The sequence below is a fragment of the Rhineura floridana genome, chromosome 9 (assembly GCF_030035675.1).
Source record: "Rhineura floridana isolate rRhiFlo1 chromosome 9, rRhiFlo1.hap2, whole genome shotgun sequence".
In the NCBI taxonomy this organism is placed as follows: domain Eukaryota; kingdom Metazoa; phylum Chordata; class Lepidosauria; order Squamata; family Rhineuridae; genus Rhineura; species Rhineura floridana.
The window spans coordinates 124,836,585-124,857,082 of NC_084488.1; the positions used below are offsets into that span (position 1 = coordinate 124,836,585).

The 20,498-nt window shown below is 48.9% G+C and overlaps 1 long non-coding RNA gene across 1 annotated transcript; it reads left to right on the forward strand.

The window, feature by feature from the left end:
• The first annotated feature begins 250 nt into the window (after positions 1 to 250).
• Positions 251 to 19,868, forward strand: LOC133363923 (uncharacterized). The gene is made up of 2 exons (XR_009757792.1): positions 251 to 650; positions 17,852 to 19,868. It is a non-coding gene; the product is annotated as an uncharacterized LOC133363923 (long non-coding RNA).
• Positions 19,869 to 20,498: the final 630 nt, after the last annotated feature.

Here is a 20,498-nt window from a genome sequence, read left to right on the forward strand (position 1 = left end):
AAAGACCAGTCTAAGCATTCGGTGCCATCCGGTACCGTTAGGTCCAGAGGTCCCATAGCAGACGAGACATTTAAATTTGGGCCAAAGAAATCCGTGATTGTACATTGATTATGTTTTTTAATGACTGCTGCAGTATCGTCCATCATGGGGACCAGACCACGCTGTTTGTATCCTACTCTGGTGAGAACCATCGTGCCCGAACTTAGATTCCCTAAAGAACAGCTGCTTACTTTTCATCCACGGCTTGATTTATGTAAAACTCGATCCTGCCCCTTTAAGGCTGTTGGACCTGGCCGGCAGATTCCTTCACCAGCCAGCATTCGTTGGAAAAACAAACATTTGCCGAAAAGCAACCAGGGCAAATATAAAAATAGTCTGCTGGTCCCCCACCACTGACAAGTAAGCAGGAATTATATCCAAACACAACCTGGAACAGGAGAAGCAGACCTTGAAATAAGCAGCCGAGATAAGGTGAGTAGATTGTTCACTGCAGCTAACGAGGTCCGTCACGAGAAACGAGAAACCAAACAAATCTCTGGGGCTGAAACTTGGAGGACAACCAGCAAATAATCTGCCAAGGACCAGCTGGGAGACAGACGACTTAACAATAGAGGAAGTTATTTCTTACAACATGCAGGAGCACTCGACTGGTAAGTCATATGAGGTGGCCATCTTTTCTGTCTGAATGTTGGAAGATTCAGAAGCTGAATGTTGGAAGATTCAGGACAGACAAAAGGAAGGACTGCTTTACTCAGCGCATAGTTAAACTCTGGCATTTGCTCCCACAAGACGCAGTAATGGCCACCAGCTTGAATGGCTTTAAAAGAAGATTAGACAAATTCATGGAGGACAGGGCTATCAATGGCTACTAGCCTAGGGTTGCCAGGTCTCCGGTTTTCTGCCGGAGTCTCCGGCAAAAGTGAGCCGTCTCCGGCCTCCGGCCATATTTGGTGTGAAGAGGCTGATCTCCGGCTTTTGGACCTCCCCCTCAGGCACGCATGCGTGATTGACACGCATGGCTGCTGGGTGGGAGGAGCGGCCGCGATGGGCGTTTCTGGCTGCGGTTTGCATTGCGGCCGATAGAGCAGTTTGGAATCTCGTTTGGAAGCAGAAGGCTGCTGGGTGGCAGGAGCAGGTTGGACTGCGGCTGATTGCAGAGAGAGGCCTGAGAGAGAGAGGCCTGAGAGGCCAGAGAGAGAGAGAGAGAGGCCAGAGAGAGAGAGGCCAGAGAGAGAGAGAGAGAGAGAGAGAGAGGCCTGAGAGATGGGGCTCAGCAGTCTCTGGCCATCATCACACCTTGGGGGAGGAAATTCCATCACACACACACACACTCTCACACCCTGCCCCCCCTCTTCCTTTTCTGATTGTGGAAAGCTGGTGGTTCCATGTCTGCCACTGCTCCTTGGATTGTTGAAAACCAAATGTTTAAATAAGCAAAATGTATAGCAGGATGAGGTTGCCGTGTGATTTTTCCAGCTGGGTTTGTGTGTGTATGGAACTTCAGCAGGTGAACAGGCCCGTCCCCTCATCTCTGTGACAATGAAAGTTCTACGTCTTGAATTTCTGGCTGCCACCCAAAGAAAGCTGGCAGCCCAGGGAACAGGTGGGTGCAGAGTGGGTCTTAAAATAAAGAAAGAATCTTGCAGACGGAAGGCAGGGAAAACCAGGCCAGGTTCCCCAGGAACAATGTCTGTTTCCTAATCCCTGTCCCTGATAAATCACAGTTTCCATTTTAAGCATCACTTGTGTTGGAATTGTGGAAATGCAACTCGATTTGGGTGTTTCCACGTCTGGAGGGAAACAGAGAGGAGACCTCCAGGTTGCTAGGCTGTGCCTTCCCTTTGGTCATATGCTCATCTTCCTTCCTGAAAACTGATACCTCTTAGGAATGCCAACCACACCTTCCAACTCTCTCCTTCCTGCTTCTTCTCTGTCTCTTGAAGAGAAGAGATGTCTTTGCTTTGTCTCTCTCACCTGCAGCATGAGGGCAAAGGCCTTGTCAGGTCCATGAACCTCCAATGCAGGTAGTTTACTAGAACTAGAATCCCTTTCCTATCTATTTTGTATTTCCTTCAATGAAGCAAGCTGTTCCTTATTTTACTAAGTCTGAATCCTCAGTTATTGCTGCAGCGTAAAAGTCTGCTACTTCACAGGGAAAGTCTCTCTCTCACACACACACTCACATACACACACACACATAAGCGCTGGGTCTGCTCTTGATCCCAAACCTAACTCTGCTAACAAGTTTCTAGTCTTTTTTCAGCATTGAGTTGCCTCCACTCAAGACTCTGGAAGTTAAACCTCTCAGTGTGCGTGCAAAGCCCCCCGCAGCAGAGTAGGAAGCCTCTTTTTGTCTGTCAAGAGCCATTGACCACCAGCAGCCAAATCAACCTGAGGCCCCAGCTGGCTTTGTCTGTGGGTCAGTGGCCTGAGGAGAAGATGCCTTGGGTCAGCTGCCAGCCTGCCCAATGTGCACTTTCAAAATTCTCCTCAAGCAGAGACTGCCCAGTGCTGAACACCCTCCCGCCTGAGAAGAGCCTGTGGAGCAGGTGATATTGGGGGACCTGCAGGCCAGAGCCCGTCCCCCCCTTTTAAATCAAGGGAAGATGGCTGTAACTCAGTGATAGAGAACATGGACAGTCGCTGCCAGTCGCTGTAGACAGTGCTGATGTTGAACCAGATGGACCAATGGCCTAACTCAGTATAAAGTAGCTTCCTGTTTAAATCACCGTTCATTCAGAACCATAAGGACTAGAATCTTACTTTATTTTTAGGGAAACTGTTGCGCATGCAGAAGGGCCCAGGTTCAGTCCTCAGCGGCATCTTCAGGTAGGGCTGAGAGACACCCCTGCCTGAAGCCCTGAGAGCCGCTGCCAGTGCAGACAGCACTGGGCTAGAGAGTACCCATGGGTCTGCATCCAACATTCCTGGGTAAATGAAGCGGATCCTCGCATCTGGTCCAATCCTGCCTCAGGCCAGGGCTCAGAGTCTTAGTTTGCCTTGGCCACCCTGCTTCATCTGCCCGTGCTGGGAGCTGCACAGCAGGAGTTGGGCCCATCTCCTGGTACCTTTCAGTAGTTTTCAGGTTCCCTTAAGGACATAAGAACATCTAGTTCCTCACCCCAACCATAATAGGAAGCCTGCAAGCAGGACCCTTCTGGGAGGAAGGGCGGGATATCAGTTTAATAGATAAATAAAATAAATAAGCCCAACTGGCCTTCAGAGGCATATTGCCTCCAAATGTTAATGCAGCTTCAAATAGCATTTGCCTTTTTTGCAGCCACATCACACTGTTGGCTCATATTCAGTTTGTGATCAACAGCAATCCCTGTATTCCTTGTATTCCTTGTAGTATTGCTGAGCCAAGTATCCCCCATCTTAATAACTGCATTTGGTTTCTTTTTCCTAGGAGTAGAACTTTACACTTATCCCTGTTAAATTTAATTCTGCTGTTTTTAGCCCAATGCTCCAGCCTATTAAGATCCCTTTGAATTTTGTTTCTGTCTTCCAGGGAATTAGGTATTCCTCCCAATTTTGCATCATCTACAAGTTTGATAAGCATTCCCTGCCCCTCCCCATCCAAGTCATTAATAAAAATGTTGAAGAGCACTGGGTCCAAGACCAAGCCCTATAGTAGCCCACTAGTTACCCCCCCCCCAGGTTGAGAAGAAAACATTGATTAGCACTCTGAATATGATTGTGTAGCCAACTGTGGATCCACCCAATAGCTGTTCCATCCAGTCCACATTCAGCTAGCTTGCTAATCAGAATATCATGTGGCATTTTGTCAAAAGCTTTGCTAAAGTTGAAATATATTGTGTCCACAGCATTCCCACAGTCTATCAGGGAGGTTTGTTGTTGTTATGTGCCTTCAAGTCGATTATAACTTATAGCGACCCTATGAATCAGTGACCTCCAAGAGCATCTGTCATGAACCACCCTGTTCACATCTTGTAAGTTCAGGTCTGTGGCTTCCTTTATGGAATCAATCCATCTCTTGTTTGGCCTTCCTCTTTTTCTATTCCCTTCTGTTTTTCACAGCATTATTGTCTTTTCTAGTGAATCATGTCTTCTCATGATGTGTCCAAAGTATGATAACCTCAGTTTCATCATTTTAGCTTCTAGTGATAGTTCTGGTTTAATTTGTTTTGACACCCAATTATTTGTCTGTTTTGCCTAGAATGCCCTCCCTTGTCCTTAACATGGCTGCAACCATATCTACTCAGAAGTAAGTCCTATTGAGTTCTATGGGGCTTAGTTCCTTAATAAGCATGTTTACAGTTGCTGCCTTCAGGGGCATCTATCTGTGCTCCCATCTAACGTCTCTGCAACACTAAGCTCCTTTCTTCCAATAATGGCCTGGCCTGAGGGCACGTAAACCCTTCTTGCCAGAAGCAAGTAAGCTAGATTAAATGTTCCCTAAAGGCGTTGAACTGTGACCTGGCAGACCAGGGTTCGAATCCCCACACAGCCATGAAGCTCTCTGGGTGACCTTGGGCCAGTCACTGCCTCTCAGACTCAGAGGAAGGCAATAGTAAACCACCTCTGTCTGAGTACTGCTTACCATGAAGACCCTATCTGGGATCAACTTGAAGGCAGTCCATCTCCATTTTGCATCACCCTAAGCTTGTGAGAAAGAATGACCTTGTCACTTCAGATGGACCTAGGAACGCCCTATTTTAGGTAAGATTTCTATTTTAATCTCCAGAGATTTTTTTTTTAATGGTATGCTCCAAGCAACTGTGGTTGATACAATGTATCATGTTTAATGATATCACTAGGGCCCACCCCCTGACATCACTAGGGCCTGACCCCTGACATCACTAGGGCCCGCCCCTGACATCACTAGGGCCCGCCCCCTGACATTACTAGGGCCCACCCCCATTTTCTCAGGTTTTTGGATGGTTCCGACCTGGCAACCCTATACTAGCCATGATGGCTGTGCTCTGCCACCCTAGTCAGAGGCAGCATGCTTCTGAAAACCAGTTGCCGGAAGCCTCAGGAGGGGAGAGTGTTCTTGCACTCGGGTCCTGCTTGTGGGCTTCCCCCAGGCACCTGGTTGGCCACTGTGAGAACAGGATGCTGGACTAGATGGGCCACTGGCCTGATCCAGCAGGCTCTTCTTATGTTCTTACGTTCTTATGTTCTTATGACTGCCAATGAAGATGCATGTTGGAAGATTCAGGACAGACAAAAGGAAGGACTTCTTCACACAACGCACAGTTAAGCTGTGGAATTCGCTCCCAGAGGAGGCCCCTTTCTGGAAATTGCAGGAGGGGAGAGCACTCTTGCACTCTGGTCCTGCTTTTGGGCTTCCCATGGGCATCTGGTTGGCCACTGTGAGGATGGGATGCTGGACTAGATGGGCCACTGGCCTGATCTAGCAGGCTCTCCTTATATTCCTATGGATTCCTGGGAATTGTGGAGAGAGCACCATGTTGGCTACCCCTGTTTTAATAGATTTGGGGGCTTCATTATACGGCCTTCTGCCACTGAGCTGGGGTTCCCTTCCCTCTGGAGGCGCTGGACTCCTGCCAGGCAGAAAACGGTTCAAGCTGGACCTGACAGATGCTGGTGCAAATCCTGCCAACCCGGCTCCTGTGGGCTATGCTCTATAGTCCTTTGGCCAGCAGCCGTCCCTGCCTCTGGTGTGGACAGCTTCCTGGCTGTGTCCTGGCTGACTCCACGGGGCCTGCCTCTTGCAGATCTTAGCCTGACTCTCTACGTGGCTTGACATGATTCTGCTTTGATGCCAAGTCAGGGCATGGTGCTATGTGGCTCAAGGTAGCCTTCTCTGAAGGGGGGGTGATATACAAGAGGCTCTCCAGGGTCTGAGCAGTGTGTCTACAGAAGCCATTTTGAGGTTGCTAAAGGCGGAGCAGGATGGAACTCAAATCAATCAGTCAATGTTGAAATGCAGGTTAACACTTTCACTTAAAAGGACCGCTTATCCAGGAGAAGGGATCCCGACTCACTTCTGCTGGCACAAGGTCCCAGGGTCAATCCTTGGCATCTCCAGGTAGAGCTGGGAAAGTGCTTGAAGACCTGGACAGCTGCTGCCAGTCAGTGTAGGCAAGCTTATGCCCTGATCTCCTGTGTTCAGCCTGCCTGGGTAGCTCTTTGCTGCCGCAGCCCAGCTCCGTGCTTGCTTGCCTTTTCCGTGTGCTCCGTTTTGCAGCCCGAAACTTTGCCCTCCGCTCCTTGGCCTGGTCGGTGATGCCATTTCGCTCGCACCCAGGCGCACGCCGCTTGCTTTGCGTAGCAGCCCCACCCTGGCAAAAAGGGAGGGAGGCCTGCAGTGGTGGGCAGCATGCTTTCGCGTGGAACTGCTCTTGATCCCACCGGAGAGGCGAACACAAAGGGATATGTGCACATGGCCCGGAGCTTCCCCAACCCTGATCCAAGTGGGGGTCCGTCTCCTTGGTGCCTGCTGATCTCACCCTCATGCTTCTGGACAGGGGGTGCCCACGTGCCAGAGACAAAGAAGGCTGTGGAGGGTTTCTGCAAGGCGCAGCGGGCACAGTGGGAGGGTGTGCCGCTGATGGTCAATAACTGGAGGGATGGATAGATGGACACTGAGAGTGAGCTCAAATGTAATCTGCAGGTGAGACGCCTCCGGTGGATCCTGCAATAGCCTCTCACAGAATGCATTCCCTGCATTAACTCGTGGAGCCACAGGAAACATTGCAGCGCTCAGACAAGGAGCAATTGTGTGAATAGTTTTTGAAGAGTAAGTAGCAGGCATGGGCAAGGGAGACAGGCTGATCCTGACTGGGACTGCAGTGCAGGCAACAGGGCTAATGCAGCCTTGGCCAACAGGGTGCCCTCCAGATGTATGGGCCGTATCTCCCATCAGCATGACCATATGATCCTGGGCTGATGCAGTCTGACTCTGGAGGGCACCAGCTTGGGGAAGGCTGGGTAAAAGCCTCTCCCTCCCTCTCGCGCCAGGGCTGCAATCCAGATCGCTGTCGTCCCACACACACACACAAATACATCCCCATTTTACAATGTAAAAACCCTTCACACAATTCCTAACTGCGTGTACGGTGTCAAGGTTAGTTTGTCCGTTTGTCAGTGGAATATCCGTTCAGAGTTTTGGAATCTGTTTCCCAGCGCTGGGAGGCAGATCCAGGAGGTTGCCCTTCTGGGCCAAGCAGCAGAGCATCTGCTTTCCAGGTTCCATCCCCGGCAATGGAGACTTATACCGACGGGCTATCAGCAGAGCTTGGAAGTAATTGGGTACTTGTAATTCATTACTTCTTTGAGGAACGAGTGGGTAATTCCTTTACATTTTGATTGTAATAGAACTAGGAGTAATTTTACTACTTTTGTGGAGTAATTGTAATGTTTCCAGCATTACTTTGGGGCATTACTTGGGGGGGGGGGAAGCTGGGGAAGTCTTCTGCTCCTCTGATTTGTGGATGAAAATCATGTGCCTCAAACTGGGCTTCTGTGCAGCATCGCTCTTCCCTCATGCTCTGTGGGTGGGTAGGAGGTGATGAGGGAGGAGGTGGAGAGCGAGACAGGTGGAGTGGAGAAAACAATTGTTTAAAAAAATGGATGGTGGTGGTGAAGAATGGAGGGCAGGGAAAAAGGAGCCGGAGGGCAAGAACATGGATAAAGGAGAGGGAGGCAGCAGCAGAATGGAGATAAAGAACTGTGGAGGTGAAAGATGACAATGTGTGTGTGTGTTTGAGGGGGAGAGAGAGAGAGAATACTGTGTTTGCACTTGGCACACAAAGTGGCCTCCACCACCCTCTCTGGCTACTGTGCTGCATTTGCAGTATTTTAACTTTTTAGCATCTCAGGGGAAAATGTTTGTGTGGGTGAGTGTCCCTGAGCTGGTGGCAGGGGAGGACAGGGTCCGGGAGGTGGTTAAATGAGAGGGATTATTCCTATTCAGGCAAGTGAGCTGCTGAACATCAGAGATGCGAGAGAAGACAAATTGCCATAGCAACCCTTCCCTCAGTGACTTGATGGTTTGCCTTGCACATCACAGGGTTACTTATGCTGGGTCAAGAAGAGGTGGCACCTTATTTTGCCAACTGGCCTTTGTTAAAGACCCCTCAGCAGTATCAGGTGGCAAGAACGACAGCATAAACATCAAAACACCCCATTAGATGCTACTTCTCTGCCACTGTTCCTTCTCAAAATCAAATCAAAAGACAGCTCAAGTGTTGCAAATGCTCAACACACACACAGGTTTGGGAGAGGGAGACAAATGCAACATGTAAAGTATTAGTTTTCCATCTGGTGCTGCTTTAGACATGAACTGATTGTACATTAACCACTAACACCACTTTCCAAATTCTGCACAAAGAAAGCTCAGTTTCTGTATTCAAAAAGAAAAAAAGGCAGCCAGCTTCAGATCAGGGCCAGTTCCATGTCAAGAGGGTCTTGAGCATCTACTCCCCTCCTATAATGGTGGGATTCCCTGCCTCCCTCCCCCGCCCAGGTTCTGGCTTATCTGCTAGTAATAGGGGGTGGCTACTAGTCACTTTTAATTTTCCCACAGTGTTCCCATTAGCATTGCTCTGGAGCATTGTAGAAAATGAAAAAGGTGCTCCCCACCATTTTAATTTCCCATCATGCCCCAGAGCAGTGCTATACTGGGATACTGAAGAAAATTGGGTTGCAGTTCCAGTGGCTCAGCACAGAGAAACAAGAGCAGATTTCAGAGCTGGGGGGGGGCAGGCTTCCAGGGCTGTGGGACATTAGAAGCTGCCTCAGGGTACCAGAGGCTTGTGTTGGATCTGCTTCAGTTAGGGAATCTAACTGAACAATGATATGATGCACAAGCTATAGATGCTTCCCAGGCCTCTGCAAAAATGCTATGAGCAAAATGCAGCTTTTGCATTGCCTATGCCCAGCACATTTATAGAAACAGAGTTTTCTTTGATTCAGAAATGGATAACGTCTTTAGACGTGCCAGCAGGCGGCTGGCTTGGCTTTAAGTGCCCCGAGATCAATTGCTGAAGAGAAGCTTCCACACACACACAGACACCACTGTGCCTCAATTAGTGTCAGTTGCTCGTAGCCTTTTGCGGCTTCATTAATGCTTGGGAAATGCGGGTGTGCTGGGGATGGAGGGCACCAGTGTGCCGCCTTGTGACAAATGGGCCTGCAGACCAGAGCAGCCATGCGTAGTGAATGGCATGAGCATATGCAAATAGCAACCTTCTGGGCTGAATCCAAAGATGTGATGATGACCTAATAAATTCCCCTCAGGACTGAAAGGGACAAAATCTCTTTTTTTCTCACCACCTGTCTTTACGCCTTCATCTTCAAGTGGATCTTTAGTGCTGTGGCACCGACCCTTTGGAATTCCCTCCCCTTAAATATGAGACAGGTGCCGTCTCTGTTGTCTTTTTGGCACCTGCTGAAGACCTTCCTCTTTCAACAAGCCTTTTAAGTGGTGTTGGAGGAGGGCTTTGCACAAACCATGGACTGCAAAAACAACAACAAATAATTGGGTGTTAGAACAAATTGAACCAGAACTATCACTAGAAGCTAAAATGATGAAACCGAGGTCATCATACTTTGGACACATCATGAGAAGACAGGATTCACTAGAAAAGACCATCATGCTGGGAAAAACAGAAGGGGGTAGAAAAAGAGGAAGGCCAAAGAAGAGATGGATTGATTCCATACAGGAAGCCACAGACCTGAACTTACAAGATCTGAACAGGGTGGTTCATGACAGATGCTCGTGGAGGTCACTGATTCATAGAGTCGCCATAAGTCATGATCAACTTGACGGCACATAACAACAACAACAAAACCATATCCCAGCCCCAGCTGCTCTTCGTCCACAGCCGCGAAGCAGTTGAGGCCAGCCATGCTCTGGGTCAAGGGAAGGTGGTGCCGTGCGGTGCAGCTATCAGCTGGAGTGCTCTTCTGGAGCACCCACTAGATGTCATTTCATGTGGCTTCAAGCAGGGGACAACCAAGAAAGCAATTGGGAGCCCAAAGTCCAGGTCTTGGATCTGCAAGGTGGAACTCTTCCAGGCACTCCTGAAGCTGGTGAGAAGCATCCCACAAGAGAATCTGCCAGAAACTCTCAGAGCGAAGAGATTACAGACTTACTGGGAATACAAGGAAGCTGCTGCCAGTTACCAAGAAGCCTGGAAGGTCCTGCGCAGCCAGACCTTGAGCTCCTGGGTGAGGAACAGTCGCAGTTACCTGCACTTCATGTGAGAGTGGGCGGAGCTGTGCCGACACCTGGCTCAGGTCAGGAGCAAGACTGCCTTGCCTGGGAGGGTCACACATTACTGGTCCTGCTGTGAGTATCGGGCAAAGAGCTGCTGTGCCAGCAGCAACAGCTGTGGGTTTACTGGCGAGATGAGAACTTTCGGCTTTTGGAACATCTCTTGACACCACCAAGGCTCAGATACGCGGCCACCCGTCACATCTTCACCAAATGGCTTGCCAAAACTCTAGGTGGCAAGTATCTAGAGCTGTTTGGGGCCTTCTCCCAGGCATTTTAATCATTTAACACTATAACATCTCATTTTTAACATTTTAATATTTTTGGCATTTTAGTATGCTAGTTTTTTAACATTTTAGTATTTTTGTGTGTTTGAATGGTCTAATATGTGGTTTTAATTGTATATTGATGTCTTATTCTGTTGTGAACCGCCCAGAGAGCTTCGGCTATGGGGCGGTATAGAAATTTAATAAATAAATAAATAAATAAATAATAAATATCCCAGTCTGTGTCTGTTTTGAAATTTTTTTAAAGATGTTTTTAAGATGTTTTATTTTTTAAATGTTTCTAAGATTTGTTTTAGATATTTTAAGATGTTTTTAGTGCTTTGTCCATTGTTTGCTGCTCTCGGCTCCTTCTGGGAGGGAGGGTGGAATAGAAGTTTAATATATAAATAAATAAATCATTTCCTAATATTATTATTTACATGTGTACCTAGGACTTTACCGAATAATATCAGCCCAAACAGGAGATGTCCCTGCCCCTGAGTAACCTACAGTCAAAGCTTTTTGGGGGTGGGGGGGAATCAAGGAAGGAAGGAGAGAGGGGCCAATGCACAAATACAGTTTGGGCTTTCTTTCATGGTGGGATGAGAATTAAGGGGTTCAGCGCAAGGCTTTGCAGTTAAGATGGGTTGGAGGAAGGGTTTGAAGGAGAAGCAGGAGGCAATATCATGGAGGTCAGCCTTTCCCAACCTGGTGCTCTGCAGATGTGTTGGAACACAACTCCCATCAGCTTGCTGGGGCTGGTGTGAGTTGTAGTCCAACACATCTGCAGGGCACCAGGTTGGGGAAGGCTGATTGTGGGTGTTCTGGGAAAGCGTTCCAATCATAAGGAGCAGGAAGAAAGGAAAATGTGTGAAGCGTTACATACTTTTTGCAGTACTACATGCAAGAAGGATCTTGGAATTGTTGGTCACACACTGAGTATGAGCCAACAGTGCGATGTGGCTGCAAAAAAGCCAAATGCTATTTTAGGCTGCATTAACAGAAATATAGTTTCCAAATCACGTGAAGTATCAGTTCCCCTCTATTTGGCACTGATTAGGCCTTATCTTGAATACTGCATCCAGTTCCGGACATCACACTTCAAGAAGGATGCAGACAAACTGGAACAGGTTCAGAGGAGGACAACAAGGATGATCAGGGAGCTGGAAACAAAGCCCTATGAGGAGAGACTGAAAGAACTGGGCATGTTTAGCCTGGAGAAGAGAAAACTGAGGGGAGATATGATAGCACTCTTCAAGTACATGAAAGGTTGCCACATAGAGGAGGGCCGGGATGTCTTCTCGATCGTCCCAGAGTGCAGGACCCGGAATAATGGGCTCAAGTTGCAGGAACTGGAGTAGGGAGGTGAAGGTCATCCAACAAATTCGAAGAAAAACAAGGAGAGGGGAACTCCAGAATGACGAAAAAACGTGTGGAAAATATCCAAATGGTTTATTTGCAAGCTTATATCATTAAAATGTCTTTATAAAAAGCCCACCGCATTTTGGCTGCAGACTCCTGCAAAGGGTGAGATCCTTCAGCAAAGACTGGTTTGGGGCAGATGGCCTGTATCTGCCAGGAGGCTGCTGGCTGTTTTACCTAGACCACCAGGCATGAGAGGGGTTGGGCCACGGGGAAAAGAGGGGATCCCTGTTGAAGGGAGCAATGTAGTAAGGGAGCTGCAAAGAGGGCATGGCTTCCTGCGTCTGTTTATGGCTGATGGGAAAGTGTGTGTGTGTGTGAGAGAGAGAGGTGTGAAGGTCTCCCTGAAGCCTCTTTGCATTAATGCAGGCTGGCACTTCTCTCACTGACTCCACACTGACCTGGTGCTGGTGTCCGGTGGCCGTGCTCTGAACCCTAACACCTCTGTGCCTGCGCAGCAGCCCCAGGCCAGTGCAGCCCCCCCCCTGCCCTGCAGACATCTCTGGGGCATTTGAGAGAGCAACGAAAAGCTGAGCAAAGGCAGCCTGCCTCAGTCTGACCTCTGTCTCTGTCTCAGCAAATTCCGGGGAGCACTTTGTAAGGCAATGGCGCAGAAAAGCTTGCACAAAAACACCCAGAGAAAAGTGCCTTCCTCTTCCTTCAGGAAAGGAAAAGTCCTGCTTGCTTTGTACTGTGCAGTGCCAAACCTTGGTGTGAACATGAAGGTGTGCGTGCGCTTGCACACATACGCGCACAACTTGCGGAGCATCTGGTAAATGTGGGAAGAGGTCAGAGAAGTGTGTGCCTTTCCACACCCAGGCTGTGGGGAGCTCCTGCCCTTGCGCCTTGCTCCATGCGCACTGGCAGAGAACTGCCAATCAAGGGTGGCAAAATGGACCCAGCTGGCACATCCTTATCTCCCCCACCCCACCCCATGGGCCAGCTTTGACAGCTGGGCAGGACCACCCATTTGTCAGTCACCCAATGTCATATGAGATCGGGTGATGGACATCTGTCAAAGTTCAAGGGAGATCACTGTAACCCCCAATCAGGTGAGTAAGAGTTACAACGACCTGTTTTGAAGATGCACTTTCAGTGTCTAGCAGCTTATTAATGCTGGGATTTCGCCTTCCAGAGGCTCCCTGAAACTAACAACCAGCAGATCAACAGTTCCAGGGAATCCCTCTGAAGGCTGCAGAGAAAGCTGTTTGTATTCTAACCGCTTCCTCCAGCTTTTAAAAGCGGAGCCTTTTCTCTCTCCTTCGAAAGCGGCTTTGAGTTAAAGCTCTGGAGGGAGCACTTTGAATCCAAGCTACTTGCTCCAGTCCTCACAGCTGCACCAGAGAGGTCCTGGGGGGGGGGTCTCCCTAGCACAACCGACACCAGCTGATCCTCAGGGTTTCGGCTGTGCAGGGCTGTCTTCAAGCCCTGAGAAGCAGCCCATAATTGGGGCTTGCAGAGAGCCTTGTGCTGCACTTTGAAGCCCCAGCTAGCTGGAGTGCCTGCAAACCTCTTTATGGCCCAGCCACAACTTTACTTGTCTCACACCTGACATCACATGTGATGGCAGTTGTAGGGCAGGTGGGTGTGGCGTGGCTTGGCCCAATGGGGAGACCTCACAGGTGGCCTAACTGATCAACTTCCCCTTGCTGACCACACTCTTGGGTTGCTTGCGAAGACCCATGGAGAAGGTCTCTCCCTGGTGGGCCTTCCAGGTGCAGAGAGATGGGGGTGCTTAGTTACCAAAGGCAATCTTTGGCCCCATTTCCACATCAGTTTCTGCAACGTTTCCCACGGCATGCCCATTTCTCTTCTTTTTGGTGCACAATTTTGCCTCATACACACATTTTCGCATGCAATGTCCCCTGACGAAATGCATATTGGTGAAAGGTGCTCCATGCCACCTCCAGCGGCAGGTTTCTTACCATACTGCTTAGAATAGGTTTCTTATATGCATTTTTATTTTGGTCGGGGAACTGCCTCACCATGTTTGTGGAAGATTTTGAGACACAGCTGAATTTCACGTCACGTTATGGAAGTGCAAATTAGGTAAGCATTAAAATGCAAACTGAACAAATTTCTCTCTCTGCCCCCACCCACAGTATTCTACTGTGCAAACTTGCACCCTGTCCTCTTCTTCCTCATAGGGTCAAAGTATGTGTTAACGTGCAAAGAGGTGTGTGTAACCCTTTCTCTGCCCATCTGTCACCCACTCCCTACCAAGCTGCTTTGCTCCTGTGAGGGCAGACATGGTTGAAATCCTGCAAAGGGCAGAGCAGGGAAGCTGTTGGAAGTAGGAGCATTGAGAGCAGAGAAATGGTCAGTGAGGAAAGTGTTCAGCAGCACCGCTCCTCTCTCCCCTTGTTGTGTTCTGCAGTGTGGCCAGGCCAGGCGAAGTTTAAGCTGGTACAACGCAGGGCTCAGGTGGCAACGCAGAGCTCTGAAGTGGGCCCAGCAAGGAACACGCTCAGAAGCAGGTTTTGTGCAGACACTCTGTTGCTTTTTATGGGCCAGCAGCAGCTGAAGAATGCAGAGTTACTGAAAGTGCTCTGTGCATACTGTTCTCTCACTGGCTGCAATGGTGCTCCTCCTTTCTTTCCAGGACAGGGCGTAGGGGCATGTGGAGATGGTGAAATAAGTTCACGCACATCCATGGCTCTCCTTCACAGAGTTTGTGAATGTATGTAGGGAAGAGGAGTCTGAGCCTGCCACTGTGATCGTGCTTGCTCCTCTCCACACAGCCGCTACCTTGGACAGCTCCTTGAAGGTTCAGACTAAAACCCGGAGCAGCTTCCACTGCCCCCCTGACATGGAGCCGCCAGCCGCCCCTGCCTGTTAGAACAGGGACATTGGAAGGTGCCTGACTCTGAGTCAGCCCATCTGGCTCAATGTTGTCTGCACTGACTGCCAGTTGCTGTCTGGGATTTCAAGCAGGGGACATTCCCAGCCCTGCTTGGAGATGTCGGGGTTTGAACCTTGGACCTTCTTCATGCAAAGCACATGCGCTGCCTGGAGGATCCCACCCAAAGTGCAGGGGGTGCCTTTGTACAGGGGTTTGTAGACGTTCAAGCATTTAGCAATGGTGGCAATTAATGGCAGACTTTGCCCACCTGGTGCCCTCTAGATGTTTCAGCCTACAACTCCCATCAGCCTCTGCCAGTGTGGCTGTGCTCCCACTGTCATACACCTGTACTGGCTGGGGCTGATGGGAGTTGTAGGCTGAAACATCTGGAAGGCACCTTATCGAGGAAGACTGATTTATGAAGTGCAGCAACACTGATGTAGTTCAGGAAAGTTGACTGAGGGAGGAAATCTATCCCAGCTCAGGCTCCTTCATTTCAGCAGGGCACGTGCGGAGGAGTCTGGGCTGGGTTGCCCCCTGGGCACACTCACGTGCACACGCAAGCAAGCAGGCCAGCACGCGTACACTGAGGCTGCAGCTGGCCACAAACGCAGCTCTCCAGAGGCGCTGAATGTCTCCAAGAGTGGGGCAAGGTGTGTGTGATCACCTGTTCCCTTGCCAGTGGGGCGAGCTCCGTTCAGTCTGGCTGATCTCAAGGCAGACTTGGCCAGGAAATGTGCGGGGGCAATGCTGGGATGCCGCTCTTTATGCATCCATGCCCTGATGCAGCCTGACATGGCAGCTGCATTGGGTACCTCACACATAAGTGATTTGAACTGCGTGCTATTTTCGTTGATGACAATTTGCTCTGTGTTTGGGTGCAGTTCGTGGCTCGGTCAGCCTTGCCTGATACCGTATTCCCGTTTGTTCCACTAAAGTTTTCTCTGTCAGTTCGGCTAAGCCTCGACATGCTTTATGAACCGTGAATGCACCGTGGTTGGGGATTGGTACGCGTGAGCCTGCTGGAGCTGGAGACAAGCAGCAGGGAAGGGCAAGAGAGGGTGAGGAAGGAGAATGACGAGTGAGCCAAGAGGGTTGCAAGAGGAGGGGGCAGCCAACCCTCTGCCCACCACTGGGGAGAAGTCAGGGGGATGTGGGGATGAAACTAGCAAAGAGGACACACTTCATTGGCATGGTGGGTGAGACTGAAGGCCCTTCCAGCCCAGTACTGTGCCTTTAGTGATGGTCAGCCATGCACCCTGCGAGGCTAAATTATGATCTAGGAGATAGCTGTCCCCATACCTGCAGACCAGGCCTATCCTGCCCCTGAATATGAAGATTCGCTTTCTGAAGGAAAAATGCCGCACGTGGAGCACCGCCGTCGATTCCCAAAGCTGTCTTTATGCCAGGGGCCACTGCAGCAGCCTCTGGCAACAGTTATGGTAGAGCAACCTTCCCTAGCCTCGTGTCCTTCAAGTGTTTTGGACTGCAACTCCCATCAGCCCCGGCCAGGATGGCCGCACGATGCTAGAGTTGCTGAAGGGAGTTGCACCCCACAACAGCGGGAGGGCACCAGATTGGCAACGGCTGTTGCTATAGTGGGCAATTGTTTCACACGCCTGCGTGCGTGTGCTCTCAGGATGGGAATATATTGAGAGATAACGAAGTCTACATCACAAGACGTTTTAATGAAACAGTTAAAAGGCTACAATCCAATGCTGGTCTACTCAGGAGAAGTAAACTCAGGGCTTTTTTTGGTGACAATACTCACTAGTATGGAGTACCAACACCTCTTTTTTTGCATGCCCTCCATTTTGTGCTGGCACCCATGGTACATTTATCAAGGTATGAGTAGTGGCATCTCATTTTTTACCCAAACAATTACTGCATAAAAGCCATTCAACATAATGACCTTCTGAGTAGATATGTAGAGGATGGCACTAGCGGGTGGCCAGGTTGGGCCCTGGCTACGGGCCCTTGCAGTGCAGAAGGGCCTCTCCTTAGGCTGGGAGAGTGGAGCTCCCGCTCTGTCATCTGTGCCGGTGTCAGGTTGCAGGACCCAGCGACCCATTGCTGCCACGGATCGCAGAGCAGGCACTCCCAGACAACACACACACATACCCAATGTAGGTGGTGTGCCCCACCAACCGCCCATGTCAGTGCATCAGTGTGCATACCCCTCACGCTGAGTGCACATGCCTGCCATCACCCAGTATGGTGGTGTGGGCATCCCTAAGGGGTTGACACCCCCCCCACCATCTTGGGTTATGGCAGGCATGCGCACACTGCATGCAGGGTGTGCACACTGACACTCTGACATGGGAGTTTGGTGGGGCGGGCAGGTCTATTTAAGCCTCAGGCCACCTGCATCGGGAGGGGGAGTATGACGCTGCAGATCCGGGGCAAGCTGGTGCCCAAGGGCCCAGTCATGCCTGGTACCAGCCCTGGCACTGAAAGAGTTTACTTTTTGCAATGTTTTAAAAGCTAGAGTATATGGTGTGTGTGTTTGTGTTTGTATGTGTGTAGGCCAATATGCACATGTAAAGGTGTCCTGGGGATCAAGCCCTCATTTCTACGGCTGACAGAATGCTGAAGTTAGTGTCCATGCAGAGTCCAGCACAGATTTTTTACAAAAGTCTGCAAAAGAGGTTATCTTTACCTCTTTTCCTCCATTGTTCGAGTGAGGCCAAGGCAAGTCGTAGATGGAGTGAAGCATTGGGGCTGGCAGACCAGCCCTGGACTGGGGCAACCACATGCAGTAAAGTCTGAAAATGGAGCAAGCCACCCGGCGCATCCGCATCCCCTCCCATTAAAGGTCTTCCAGACTGGGAATATGGGGATTTGCAGGGGCAGCCATGCTAGACGCCTCTCTCCTTTACAGGATGCAAATGGTTATGTTGGCCACCATGTGACCAATCAAGATTTAGAAAATAACACTGATGCTCAGTTACTCCTTTACTCTAGCCTTCCCCAACCTGGTGCCCTCCTGATGTTTCGAACTACAACTCCCATCCATCCCAGCCAACCCTTTGATGCCCTCCTTGAGTCTCTGGACCTTTCCTTTGGCGGAATATGAATTTCAGCTTTGCACACTTGTTCCTCTCTGTGTAGGCCTCCGGGAGCTGCCAATGCAGTTCAGAGATGCAAGATGTAGGCTGTCTCCCTTTGGTGTCTTCCCCCGTTCTCTCACCTCTGGATGGAAGGGGCTCCCTGAATCCCAGGGCCATGAGGACGCCTGAGTCTGGTGTGTCTGTCTGAACTGCAGGGAACTCGGAGTGTGGCTCAAGAGAGACAGCCAGCAGCTGCTACTGCGCCACTTGTCTAATGCAACCCCTAGCTAGGCATTCCTCATCATTGCCTCTCCCAGCACTTATCAACTGAAAATGTGACGTTAGTTGTGCTACAATATTAATGTGTCCCTCCAGAATGCTCCATGGCATATTCTATTCCCTTTATAAGCAATGGCTCAGATCCTAAGCCAAGAGGGACTTTTCTGTAACTCGCTGTGTGTTCTGGGGTAGATGTGAAAAAAAGAAAGACGTCTAGAGTTCAGCATTTGTCTGGGTAAGCTGTGATAGCAGCTCAGTCCATTAACAAAACTTTCACTGCTTAATCGCTGCCAGGCAAACCACCGTCAAGGCTGGTGGTTTGGCTTGGAGGCAGACAAGGACTGACCAAGCCCAGAGGCAAACTTCTCAGCTGGTGACTGGGGACGGGCAATCTTAGAGCAGCAACTCAGTCTGGGCCTGAGTGAGGATTTGCGGAGAGTGAGGAGACACATCAGAAGCAAAAGCTTAAAAGGCCAAGTGGAACGCTATTGGTTGCTTGTGTGTCACCTGTTCTCTGCTGAACTGGATAGCTGCAATACCACTGTCTGGCCACCCATAGAGGTGTAGAGAGCAGGGGCATAGCTCCTTCCTGATTCCCAGCTTGAGACCCTGTGACTTTATAACTGGGTTTTAGACCCACCCCTTGGAGAATTGGCCTCATACCAAGCAAAACATGTCCCCACAAGTAGGGAGGGGAGAGAAATTCAATTCCGTTAGCATTTAAAGACGTTAAAGACGTTAAAGACGTTAGCATTTAAAAACACAGCCTTCCTTCAAAATTCACACTTATCTCTAGCACATCAAAAGGGACAAAAATATCCCAGAATATTTGTGGTATGAAAAGTTACAGGATTCAACAGGAAGTTACAGGATATGCACTGGGCTGGAAATGAGCGGTGTGACCACCCCAAAACTTTTCCAGGCACAACCAGTATTGAAAGTGAGGGGAGAGAGACTCTGTTTGCCATCAGGGGAGGCTGTTCCACCTGCCTTGCCCCACCCTCCAGCCCTGGAGGCCTCCAAACACAGCTTCTTTCGGAGGACTTTCTGGCCCTTTGGGTTGGGCTGTGGGGGTTTGGGGGAGATTTTTGCATCAGCTTGGGGGTTAGTGTTTAAATATTTTTGCATTGGCTTTGTTGTTGAGCTTTATGCTCATTATGCTTTGATGTACTGTATATAGATATATTTTCTTAATTTAGTGATTACTCTTTATTATGTATTGTGTTATTGCATTGGATTATTTGTGTGAACCGCTTTGAGCACATGTATATTTGTGGAAAATGCGGTATATAAATAAACCTTAATAAATAATAATAATAATAATAAAGTCGGATCACGTATGACTGCTTTGATCCCATCATGAGCACAAATCTTCATGAATGCCCATTAAAAAGGACTTCTGCAGGGGCCCTTATACTGGTGACATGTTTAGAGTTCCTTTCTCAGTGTGCCTCAATGCACAAATAACCTGGAAGTCCCAAGTTCAAATGTCATCACCACAAAACTCACCAAGAGGCCTTAGGCAAGCGTTTCTCCATCACAATCAGCTCCCCTTTGGCAATGCTGGCCTACCTCACAGGGTGAATTACAAAATAAATTTTGTGAACCACTTAGGCACTCTAATGCACTGTAGTAATAATGATAACAATGCAGTATTTGTTGATGCTTTTATTAATGTTTTTAATTATGTTTTTATTGGTTTTTAAATTTTATCATGTCTTTGTGTGTTGTAAGCCGCCTTGATGTACTTCTATGAAAACTGCAGCTTATAAATACTTTAATAAATAAATAATACTAAAGGCCTTCCTCTTTCAACAAGCCTTTTAAGTAGAGACCTTATCCCAGTCTGCATCTGTGTTGGAATTGCTTTTTAAGATGTTTTTAAGCTTTTTTAAAAAAATATGTTTTCAAAGATGTTTTGTTTTAATATATTTTAAAGTCTGTTTTTAAGACTTTTTAGAGAGTTTTTAGTGTTTCTGTTTGTTGTCCTCGGCTCCTTCTGGGGAGAAGGGCGAGATATAAATTCAATAAATAATAATTAATAAATAAATAATGAGACCATGATTTCATGTGATGGAAGGAACTGAACAGTGGGACGTTATCTCTGAGTAAATGTGCATCAAAGTAGGCAGTAAGCCATCTTAAGCCCACATTCTGCAGTAAACCCTAATTAATTCAGTGGGAGCTTTCTTCATAAACATCTGAGGAGTCCTGGGCATGAGCAAATAATTTGAGATTGTCAAAGGGAGAGCATTGTTTCCCTGCAAACAGAGCTTGCTCTTTTGCTAGCAGAAAATAAGACGGAGACAATCTCTTCTTCAGCCTCTCTAGAGAGCAGCCAGAGCTCTATGACCCAAATGGATTCTCAAAGGTGGATCTTAGGGTATTTGGGTATTCAGGGTATTAATAATGAATCACACCCTGGCTGC